At 37.9% G+C, this 12,941-nt stretch overlaps 1 non-coding gene across 1 annotated transcript; it reads left to right on the top strand.

Annotated features, from left to right (window-relative positions):
* The first annotated feature begins 10,064 nt into the window (after positions 1 to 10,064).
* On the top strand, positions 10,065 to 10,193 carry LOC127214789 (small nucleolar RNA SNORA61). Its single transcript, XR_007833904.1, has one exon. It is a non-coding gene; the product is annotated as a small nucleolar RNA SNORA61 (small nucleolar RNA).
* The last annotated feature ends 2,748 nt before the right edge of the window (positions 10,194 to 12,941 follow it).

The following is a 12,941-nucleotide window of genomic DNA, read 5'->3' as shown; positions in this document are numbered from 1 at the left end:
TGTGTCCGTGGTGCATAAAAGGACTTTGGGAGCACATTCCCCGTGGAGGAATACTCCTTTAGTCTAGAAGCAGGAGGGAAGTTCTAGATACTACTCCAAATGATTTGACAGATTTTGATGTCCCCTCTTGGATGTCACCCTCCCTGTAGAGTTGGGGGAATGGGAAGTGAAGGTGAGAGCAGGCTATTAGGGAAGGAGGGAGTGGGAACTAGGATCAAGTTTTATTATAGTAAGTCATTATGTTTGTTAGTAAGAGGGCCAATAACTATAACTATGGCTTGTGTTGTTTTGTTTGGTTTTTATGACAGTGTCTCATAACGTAGACCTGAAAATCACACTGTAAACCAGATTGGCCTCTAATTCACATAGATCCACCTGCGGTTGCTTCTTGAGTGCTTGAAGTAAAGGTGTGTAGACCCAATATTATTAATTGGTAGTCAAAAATATTAAGAGAGTGAGCCCAATCCCCACAGATGGATAGTCTCTTAGCCAAGACACATAGGGGAGGACCTAGGCCTTGTTCCAAATGATGTGACAGACTTTGATGATCCACCATTGAAGGCCTCACCCTTTCTATGTAGCAAAAGAAGGATGTGATGGGGTCTTGGGAAGATGGGAGGGAGAGGCAACTGGGATTGATATCTAAAATAATATTGTTTCTAATTTAAACTTTTAAAAAGGGAAAAAGTAACAAGAGAATAAATAATCACAGCACCAGCACTAATCCTGCACTCATTTTTTCTTTTACTACAGAGTAACAGGTAACTCATTGAACAGTTACTGTGTGCCAGAACTGTTACTAGACTTTTCCATGGGGAATTAAACTAGGCAAGAGCCATACAATACTATAATTTCCATTTCATAAAAAATGAAAACAAGGTACAGAGAAACAATCCCATGAAGTCCGAAGCAACAAGGCATTTCATCACTGTGTGGACATCAGAGTATACTTAAACAAACAAAGTTGGCAAAGAATCAATGGGTGGCATTGTCTTATTTGTGGTTCATTTTGTACCAACATGTTATTATATGACACATGATTGTCACCGGAAGCAGGCTTTGGGAGCATATGGCTTCTTCCTGCTTCTAGTTTTATCTTTCTACTTCAACTTTAAGGGGGTTATGATTTCTCCTCTTCCTGCTCTAAGAACATGTTCCCATGCTCCCCTCACTATCATGGGCTCTCCCTTTGGAACTGTGCACCAAAACAAGTTCTCCCATCTACTAGTTGCCTTGACCTGAATATTTTGGTATTGAGGGGTTTTTGTTTGTTTGTTTGTTTGTTTTGTTTCTGCCATTGTATTTTATCACAGCAACAGAAAAGTAACTAATACAGCCAAAATGTTGAAATTTAAACTCTACTGATAAAACTTCAAAGAGAAATCACATATATAAAGCAGTATACCAAACTCCTAGATTCAAATATTTCATTTCTTCCCAATATTAAACTTAAAGAGCTGAAGATAATGTATCAGTCATGGAAAAAAAAAAAAAAACAAGAAAACAACATGAATGTAAAAAGGCAATGTATAAAATAAGTTAACCAAAATTATAGCCTGTAGATGCAAGAACTTATTCTGATATTTATACAGTTTACAAAGTTTCTATGTCCTACTGTGAAAAACAGCTTGTGGCATAATTCAGCTTGAGCTGTGAGTTGATTCAGAGCAGAATATATAATATAATACTATTAATAATAGACATAATCATTGGGCTTTTTGTCACCTTCTCACAAACTACAGAAACTTGGCAAAAGAGAATCTCAACTGAGAAAATAACTTCCCAGGACATGCTTGAGGCAAGCCTATGGGCAGTTCTCCATGACTAATTGATGTAGGAGAGACTCCAACCAATGCAAGTGGTGCTACCCCTGGGTTATATAAGGATGCTGATCAATCCATGGAAAGTAAGGCAGTAAACAGTCCTCCTCTATGGCCTCAATTTAAGTTGTGCATAGACTTTTCATTATGACCAGTGTGATCAGGACAGCAACAGAAAGTAATACATGAAATCACAGTGTGAACACATACCAACCGAACACAATGCATATTTTCACCACTGCTTTGAAAATGGACAGAAAATATGTTGCACCTTTGAATTTTTAAGCATTACACATTAACTTCATTAACTCATTAACCATTAACTGGCAAATTAGCAAATAATGGGGTGAATGGTTCCTGGGGTAATATAGGAATACTTCTCTGTTGATCTCTTTTCATGAAACATATCATGTAAAGAATACACAACTTTGAATCCTGTGTAAGTATTTTATTTAAAACTCGCCATGGGACTGGAGAGATGGCTCACACCTAAGAGTGCAAAAACTGCTCTGGCAGAGGACACAAGTTCAGTAATCAGTACCCACATGGCAGCTCACAAGCATTTGTAACTCAGTTTCAATGGATCCAATGCCTTCTTCGGGCCTTAGAGAGCACCAGGCACAGGCATTGTGCACAGATATACATACAGGAACTCTCACATACACATGAAATGAAAATAAATCTCCATGGGCAGGAGCAATAGTTCAGCCATTAAGAAGAGTACATCCTGCTCTTGCAGAGGACCTGAGCTCAATTCCCAAGACCCATATCCAGTGACTCATAACAGCATGTTATCTACAATTCCATGGAGAGCCAACATTTCTGACTTCTACATGCACCAACACTTATGTTTACAGGTGCACACACATTATACATAATTTAAAAGAGCAAATCACTGTTTTGTTTCTTTGTTTTGCTTTGTTTGATAAGATGGGGTTTCTCTATGTAGCCTTGTAGACCAGGAACTCCTCGAACTCACAGAGATTCAGCAGCCTCTGCCTCCTGAGTGCTGGGGTTAAATGTGTGCACCATCCATGCCCAGCAAATAAATCATTTTTTAAAACTAAATAAAATCTACAATGGTGGAAAACACCTGTGCCAAGCACTTGGGAGTGAAAGCAGAAAGATCAGGAGTTAAGATACACAGCTGACTGTAATCAGGGTCAAGCCAGCATGGACTACATGAAACAGTCTAGAACAAAATAATACACATCTTAGTTAACATAAGTTGTAGATTTCCTAAAGTAAATTCCCAACCAACAGCACTGTAAGTTAAGACAAAACAAAGTTATTCTTATACATGGCATTTTCTCCACAAAGTATATTATGGCCTTCTTATCATCAAGAACACATGACAGCACTCAAGCACATGCTTGGTTTCTATGTGAACAGGTACCTCACCAAATAAACATCACCAAATAAACAATTCTATGAAGATGAGGTAGTCAGAGAAGACAATTGTTTACAGAATGAGAACTGAAAGAAGTTGCTGTGTTAGCCCTCAACCAGGAGTTTTCACACTGGGCCTCTCAGAATCTTCATCATTCTCAGTTTACCCATGGAAGGCCAGCAAATCTCTGGGGGAAAAACAGGCCTTAAGGATACAAACAAATTTAACAATGGACTTTACATCACACATACATAAATACATGCATACTTAAGGTATGAAGGAATAGTACAGACAAGGGACTTCCACAGGGCAATAAAAGTCAAAGTGTGCTTGGTTTTATAATGAAAACTCTAAACTATAATTCTCATTAGGAAATAAGCAATTGCAAGATTGGTATCTCAAGGGTCTTTTCTCTGCCTCTGGGCATGTCAGGGCAATGTCTCATACTGCCATCAATATTTAAATACACTGAGCAAAATTTTATTTATTTCTTTTCATTTTACATATTAATCCCTGTTCTCCCTCCCTCCCTCCTGTTTCCCTCCCTTCATACTCTCAAGCCCCCCCCCACCACACTCCTCTCCCACCCCACTCCACATGTAGGGTGATGTCTTCCAGAAGGGGTCATCTAAATCTGTCCCATCATTTGGAGTAGGGACTAGGCCTTCTCTCCTGTCTCTAGGTTAAGGGAGTATCCCTCCATTGGGGATGTGCACCCAAAGTCCTTTTGTGCACCAGGTACATATCATGTTTCCACTGTCAGAGGTCCCTTAGACTTCCCAGGCCTTCTGGCAGAGACCCATGTTTAGGGAATCTGAGTCAGTCCAATGCTGGAATCCCAGCTCTCAGTCTGGGGGCCCAGTAGCTCCTCCTTTTTCAGGTCAGCTGTCTCAATGTGTATTTGTAGCCTGGTCTTGTCCTCTCTCTTTGCATCTGCATTCCTGTTTTGCTCAGTGGTTACTTGTTGGTGTCTGCTTCTGTTTCCATCTGCTGCTAGATGAGAGCTCTATGATGGTGGATAAGACAGTCCTCAATCAGGGAAGGGCATTTATGGTAGCCCTTCCACTGTTGCTCAAATTGTTACTTGCAGTGAGTCTTGAAGGTCTCTGGACATTTCTCTAGGTTCATATAATTGCTCCCTCTATTATGTTTCCCCCCCTCTCTTTCTCTCTTCTCTCTCTCTCTCTCTCTCTCTCTCTCTCTCTCTCTCTCTCTTCTCATCTATTCCTCCCGTTGACTCAATCGTCCTAGGCCCACATGCTTTCCTCTCCTCCCCTTTTCTTCCTCCTAGCTCCCTCTCCACTCACTGCCCCACTACTCCCCATACGCTCAGGGAGATCTTGTCCCTTTCCCTTCTGTGAGGGAACTTATATGAATCTCTTAGAATCCTCCTTGCATCTTAATTTCTTTGGCAGTGTTAATTACAGGCTGGTGATACTTTGCTCTGTCTAATATACATATATGATTGAGTACATACAATTTTATTCTTTTTGTGACTGAGTTACCTCATTCAGGATGGTTTCTACAAGGTCCATTCACTTGACTGCAAATTTCAAGATTCTATTATTTTCTTTTCCGGCAGAGTAGTATTCCATTGTGTAAATGTGCCACATCTTCTTTATCCATTCTTCAGTTGAAGGGCATCTTGGTTGCTTCCAGATTCTTGCTATTACAAACCATGCTGACATGAACAGAAGTCTTTGTTGCATGGATGTGGATCATTTGGGTATATGCCTAAGATGGCGATTGCCGGGGCCTGTGGTAGACTGATTCCCATTTTCCTGATGAACCGCCTTAATGATCTCCAAAATAACTGTACAACTTTGCACTCTCAACAACAGTGGAGGAGTGCTCCCCTTTCTGCACATCCTGTCCAGCCTAAGTTGTTCTTGGTGTTTCTAATTTTAGCCAATCTGGCAGCAGTAAGATGGTATCTCGTAGTTCCTTTGATTTGCATTTTCCTGATAGCTAAGGATTGTAAGTACTTTCTTTAGGGCCCTCCAGCCTTTTGAATTTCCTCTATTGACAGTTCTCTATTAAGTTCTGGATCCCATTTTTAATAGGGTTATTTGGTGTTTTGTTGACTAGTTTCTTGAGTTCTTTGTATATTTTGGAGATCAGCCCTCTGTCAGATATAGGATTGGTGAAGATATTTTCCCAGTCTGTGGGCTGCTGTTTGGTTTTTTCAACTGTGTCCTTTGCCTTATAGAAGCTTCTCAGTTTGGGGAGGTCCCATTTATTAATTGTACATCTCAGTGTCTGGGCTACTAGATTTATGTTCAGGAAGCAGTCTTCTGTACCAGTTTGTTCAAAGGTACTTCCCACTTTCTCTTCTATGAAATTCTCTGAGTTTCAGTGTGGATGGATTTATGTTGAGGTCTTTGATCCATTTGGACTTGAGTTTTGTGCATGGCGATAGACATGGGTCTATCTACAGTCTTCTACATACCCTTATCCAATTGTCCCAGCACCAGTTGTTGAAGATGCTGTCCTCGCCCCATTGTATAATTTTAGCTGTTTTGTCCTAAATCAGGTGTTCGTAGCTGTGTAGGTTAATGTCAGAATATTTCATTTAATTTCATTGGTGGCCTTGTCTATTTTTGTGCCAATACCAGGCTGTTTCCAGGACTATAGGTCTGTTGTAGAGCTTAAAGTTGAGGATGGTGATGCATCCTCCAGTTTCTTTATTGTACAGGATTGTTTTGGCTATCCTGGTTTTTTTTTTTTTCTGTATAAAGTTGATTATTATCCTTTCAAGGTCATTGAAGAATTGATTGAGCACAGATATTGATTGGAAACCCACTATTTTCCTTTCAGTTTTGGCACTGGGAATATAAATAAAAGTACCATACTTCTTACAGGGTTTAAATTAATGAGAAGTGGAGCACATGATGTTTAGAGAAAAGAACAAGATGTGATGAGAAATAACGGGACAAAATAAGACATATTGGTTCAGTTAGGGAAGTTCTTTAAGATGACAGTGGGACCCATATCTGAATGAAACAAAGATTCTAAAATGCAAGCACATAGAACACCACATAGTGAAAAAAATAAGAAGAAAAGAAAAAGCTTGAAAGATGAAAAGACCTTACCATACAGATGTGCTGGGCACACCAAAAATGAAGAAAGCCAATGGCAATAGATAGCAACAAAGAAAAGAGACATAGTATAGTCTATAGCTTCTCACAAGGTGGGTACGCTAAACTTGGCTCTGAGAATCTTGTTTTAAGTCTGTTTAAAAGCATTTGGGGTGGGGGTCCAGGAAAGACTGTGACAGTATGCAAAATTTATGTTTTAGGAGTTATTCTGAGTTTACAGAGAAAAGACAGTGTAGGAAGTTGAGGTATAAGATATTCATAGGGCTAATGTAATGAACCAACTATTGCTAATGATGGCTTTAACCAGAGTATTGGTAGATGATAAAAAGCCATCAGATTAAAGGTTAAGAAATTTGACAGAATTTGATGATAAGACAAACAAATATGGGACACAAAAGGGGCACTGAAGGTTGACTAGCACCTGCCCTGTTCACAAAGACAATGATACTGCCATTTAGTAACTACAACAAGGAATATTAAGCAAGACTAACATGCACAGAAGAAAGGAGTCAGTTTTATATACACCAGGAAGTTCCATCCAAAGACACTACTCAGATTCCCGGACCCTGTATGTCAGCATGAGTTTAAGGCAATAATCTGATAAATGTTACTAGATACTGAGAAAGGTAGCTTGGGAATTCCAACATATTTACATTTTGTTCATGAAGAAAAACGTTCAAGACAAAATAACATTCTTAAATGTGAATGATGTAGCCAGGCAATGTAGGGCACCCCTTTAATACTAGCAGTCAGGAAGCAAAGGCAGGTGGATGTCTCTTAGTTCAAGGCCAGCCTGGTCTACAGAGTGAGTTCCAGGATAGGCTGCAAAGCTACACAGACAAATCCTGTCTTGAAATCACAAACTACAAATTAAAAAAAAAAATAAAAGAAACAACATGAATGATTCTATGTAATTGATAACATCCAATAATCAATGTGTAAAACCTCTAATACATAACATGCATTTAAAGACATCTCACTTGCAATTCACCTCTCACCTGTGAAGCATCCTTTCATTGTCTTGGTACAGCTCCCTCATCACTGTGATTTTCCTTTGAAGCTTCTGTTTCTCGATTTCAAGTTGTGTATTCCCTGACTGCAGAGACACTTGTTCAGACTTGAGACTTCGCATATGCTCTAGACAAAGTTACAAAATCATAAAGAAACAAAATTAAAGGAATTTCATAAAATTAAAAACATATTAAAATCATATTAAAGATACACAAAATTGGCCAGATCACTGTGACTTCAAAACCCACCTACTTTATAAAGATACACAGAGAAGCCTGTCTTGAAAACAAAAATCCTTAGTCACATGCCTAGGGTTTTTCAATGTATATGGAATCACTCAGACAATATACAATTAAAAATATGTCTTAAATTTTTAGCTGCTAGAGAGGTTAAGGGGAGTGTTTGTTTTTCCAAAGGTCCCGAATTCAGATCTCAGCAACTACATGGTGGCTCACACAATCTGTAATGGTGTCTGGTGCCCTCATCTGGCTTGCAGGTGTGCATCCAGTCAGAGCACTGTATACATAATAAATAAATAAATCTTAAAGAAAAAAAGATAATTGACAAGATTGGACATGCCCAGGGACATACAGCTATAGACAATTACTATAGACAACAGTTCAGTTACTAGTACCGTAATAAATCAGCTTTTTTTTTCAGTCAAAATTGTTCATGTGCTGTCATTCAAACAAGCTTTTAATAAGTGCTCATTTCCACTTTCCTGAGAGACCAAGTCTCAAACAATATGAATACTGGAAAGAATAATGACTTTTCCATTATTTCAACTGCTATACTACTGAATCCCCCACAAAATTGGGGAGATAGCTCAGTCAGTTAGGTACTGGCTAAACAAACATGAGGACCAAAGTTTGGGTCTTGAGCACCCATATAAGTCCTGTCTGAGTGCTGGAAAGGGAAAAAACAAGATTCCTAGGGCTCACTGAGCAGCACAATCCAGGTTTAATGAGAGCTTTCTCAATGAATAAGGGGGAAAGATATTGAAGGAAAGCCTGAATATCTACTTTTGTCCTCTATATACATATGAATACAGACACACACAAAATGGATTATCAATTATGTGATTGTGAATTCTGTATGAAGTAGCATACCATTATTTTTACATATCTCACTTTTCTTTCATTATGATTACTACAACTCTACACAGCTCTAATATTGAAATGAGATCCTCAACTCTGACCTGCTCTAAGGTATCATTCCCAAAACATATGTGAACCAGTCGAATACAAGAAAAAATGCACTATACTTCAAAAGGGCAGTTTCAATATCATAACAAGGAAAAGTTTAGTAACTATATGCAATGGGATGTTATTATTCTAAAATGCAAGCTAAATAAACATATGGACCAAAAGAAAAGTTTGTGTCAATACAGTATTAGCAAAGTGAACATGTACAGGAAATCATGCATAGGTGACTTCTGCAAAAATTGTAAAGCTATACCAGAAAAAAATGCCCATCCATGCTGTCTGCCAAATCTAACAAGTCACTTATCAAGAAATCAATGATCAATATAAGCTGTAATATAATTGAATCATACTAATGCAAAGAAGTCTTACAAAACAACACAAATTATTTTATCATTATACACTCAAGCTCTTTTTTCTAGTGTCTTACTTTATCTCATTTTAAAACTTTTAAAACTAAGTGTTTGGGAGACGTGGCAGGCAGGGGCAGGCTCAGAGGGAAGGGTTCTGGGAAAAAGTATAGCTCAATTAAAAAAAATTTGTGTGTGTGTGTGTGTGTGTGTGTGTGTGTGTTCACCTGAGCCTGCATGCCCGGGTGGGCAAAGGTCAGAGGACAACTAGCAGGGGTCTTTCTCTCCTTCCACTGGAGACTGAATTCAGACCATCAGGCTCAGAAGAAGGGGCTTTTATGCACTGAACCCACACACTATAATAGGGCACTGTACAGGCCAGGTGCAGTAATTTTAAGCCTATATAAAGCAGACGTGTTAGAAGCTGAGGTAGAAATGTGAAGAATTCAAGAACCTGGGCACTGCTTGGGCACCAAAACGGCCAGATACTATGGGAGATGAGAGATGGTTAGAGAAAAATGCTCCCATATGGTAAAATTATTGAAAAAATTTATGACGCATTAAGGAAAGAATGTTGGGGCTGGAGACATGGCTCAGCAGTTAAGAGCAATGAATGCTCTTCCAGAGAACCTTGGCTCAATTCCGATCACCCACAGGGCAGCTCAAAACTGTCTGTAACTCCAGTTCCAGGTGATCTGATACTCTCACACAGACATATCCCATGTGAGCAAAATCCCAATAAAGTAAATAAATAAAAAACATTAACTAATTTTTAAAAAAACACCATGGAAAAAGAAAAGGTGGATTTGGAGGAATGCTCTACACACACAAGAGTTTCCAGTATTACTTGGTGGGGGGGAGGGGATTAAGACTGGCCAAGAGAAGGAGTAAACAATGGAATAACTGGTGAACTAATTGCTTGCTACACTGGTACTTCCTACTAAGATACATGTAAGTTAATGTATGCCTCGATAAAGCTACCTTGAGAACAGAATGCCTATTCCCCTCTGTATCTTCCACGCTGTTCATATCATTCATCTGAGATAGCAGCATTTTTTTTTTTCAATTAGACTAGTGTTTTTTTCAGGTGTAATAACAATACAATTCCTATAATCAATGAGTAGAGCAATTTAATCCAATGGTTCAATCTTTTTTAACCATTTTTCTCATTAAAAGGGTTAAAGGCCTTTGAGACCCTTTTGGTCTTTATCTCATCAGATCTCAACCCTGGTCTTGAAGGTTATAAAGAAGATAAAGTACACTGAAGCTGGCCTCCCAATGATGAAGTCTGGTATAGAGCATAGGTCCAGATTCAAATGGTTCTGGCTATTGTTTGGAATACAGAATAAATTAAGAATGAAAAGGAAGAAATGTGAAGTTCTGTGCAGCCATGGCAATGGTTGACTACATATTGACGTTTCTTGTATTCACTGAGATGATTATTTTGTTGTTGTTAATTTCTGGTATGTTTATGTTCAGCTGTGTAATCAGTGAAGGGGCCTTGCCTGTGATCATAGGTGTAGAGTTAGAAACAGGCAGAAAAAGCATCAGGCAGGTGGAAATGAAGATCCACAAGCAGAAGCTTTTGTCTTATGTTGCATCATTTATGCAATTGTAACAGGATCAATAAAGCCAGTTTTGAAAAGAAAATATAGATGAGGAGAAATAAAAAAAAAATGCCTGTGTTCCCATTCTGAGTTAACCAGCACAGACATTTGAATATGTCCATTCATTCTCTTCAGTTATAAACATATGAATTTATTCATTAACAAAGTGAGATGTGATATACCTTTTACAGCACAAACACAACTGGAAAAAAACTATTTTTCAATGTGAACAAAATCAGCAAACTTTTTTAATGTTTTCCTATTTTTATAGGTCTAAAGCCACTACTGTGTATGCTAATAAATTATATGAATATATTAAAGTAGTAGACATTACAAGCTCAAGTCCTGAAGATCACTTTCTCAATTTTAAAAATGTAAGGAAAAAATTAAATTTAAAACTTTTTAACATCTAAAACTATATCCAACATTGTACTCCTTGTGGTGGCTTGAGTGAAAATGTCACTCTAGGCTCAAAGGATGTGACACTATTAGGAAGACTGACGCAGTGGCACTCTTCCTTCCTGCTTCCTGCAGATCTAGATATAGAACTCCTGGCTCTTTCCCCAGCACCATGTCTGCCTGTGTGATCTTCTGCAGTGCAATTACTATGGAATACTACTTTATGGAATATTTATCATTTGCAGGCCCTAGAACTCTGAACTGTAAGCCAGATCCAATGAATGTCTTCCTTATAAGAGTTGCCATGGTCAAGGTGTCTCTACATAGCAATAGAAACCCTAACAAAGTTGCACCATACTCCACATTCTTACATGCTTTTAATAATTTACATAAATATTAGGGAAAATGGAGTACATTTACCACTGACAGTAAAACTCAGAAGTAATTCATTCTATTTAAGGAGACATGCTCCTCAAGAACCCTTACCTATAAGATCATCATTTGTTGCATCTATTTTAGATAACTGAGTATAAATTTGGTTTCTGTCTCCTTCTAGGGTTTTTAACGAAGCGCTTAACTTTAAAGAAGGAAAAGAAGAAGAAATGCAATTATCAATTACACACACACACACACACACACACACACACACACAAAACACATTCCCAATATACCCCATACTACTGATCTGCAGTTATTTTCCCTGTGATTATGTTATCATGGACAACATAAAGACATCAGTGCAGCTGCTAAAGCAGCCTTCACCCTATACAATCAGGACTTTTTACACAGATTAACTAAGAACAGACAGAGGGAATAAACCAGAAGAAAACACAGCTATTATTTATTTCTCAAAAGAGTATGTGGAACCATTGGAACCAGAAGAAAAGAATGAACAAGGTGAATGATGAAACAAAACAATAATATTTCTGAAGATATCTTTAATGGAAGGAATGAGTGTACAATTTGAACATTTCTAAATAATCTAATTATAAGAATTTCTAAAGTTGATATAAAAAAGAAATTGATAAGGAAATCCTAGGGGCTTGAGAGATAGTGCAGTGGCTGCTCTTCCAGTGGACCCGGATTTAAATCTCTATACCCACATGGCAGCTCACAACTGTCTGTAGCTCCAGTTCCAGGGAATCTCAAACCCTTATAAAGACAAGCATGTTGGCAAACCACGAATGCAAAGAAAATTAATACATCAAAAGAAAAAGAAAATTCTAATCATTTATCACATAACCTTATACAAAAAATGAAAGCAATCTTTTAATTAGTTACTTAAGGACACACAGATTTCATCTCTGCTGTAGGTCCTGCTCCTCCATCTAGATTTTTACGTACTAATACAAACCTCAGTAGCATATATTAGCTTCCTCAAAGCTGATTACCTACAGTTAAAAATAAAACCATACTTAGTGAACACATCCAAATTAATGCATCAGTTCTTCATCTAGTCTTGCAACCCCTCTTCCAGCCAAAATTAAACAATTTGAGGCTGAGCTTACTTGCTCTTGACTCTAATTCCAACATTTCACAGCTAAGACAAGGGGATTGTCTCAGTAAAAAGAGTAATTAAAATAAAAACAATAATTTACATAAGGTAGAGTGACCTAAACTCAGGAAGATAGGCAGTGCACTACAGTGACCCAACAAGAACTGAATATTTACATAAACAGTGTCCATGGACTTAACTATGCTTAGATTCTTATGGCATTACAGCCTCCAGGTTAATTAGTCAATCATGGCTTCAACACTAAAATTATTAATGAACCATGGCTCCAAGTTAAGTACTATTAAACATAAATAGAATTTATGTTTCTTCTATTATAAAATAAAAATGAAAAATACAAATATACCTTACTATAGTTCCCCTTTTTTTTATGGAACTTAAGTGCTGTGTTGTTATAATGAAGAAATATAGGCTATAGAGAAGAACAAAAGAGAAGAAGTCTACACCTCTGAAGAGGTAAAGAAAGATTTACACAAAAGACTAGCTAAATAAGGTGGAAAGAGTGCGTGGTACTTCATGAAGATAGACAAAATGTGCCAAGTCTAAGTATA

The sequence above is a fragment of the Phodopus roborovskii genome, unplaced genomic scaffold (genome assembly GCF_943737965.1).
Source record: "Phodopus roborovskii unplaced genomic scaffold, PHOROB, whole genome shotgun sequence".
Lineage (NCBI taxonomy): Eukaryota > Metazoa > Chordata > Mammalia > Rodentia > Cricetidae > Phodopus > Phodopus roborovskii.
The sequence above is the reverse complement of the archived record's forward strand: the minus strand, read 5'-3'. Positions and strand labels throughout refer to the sequence as shown.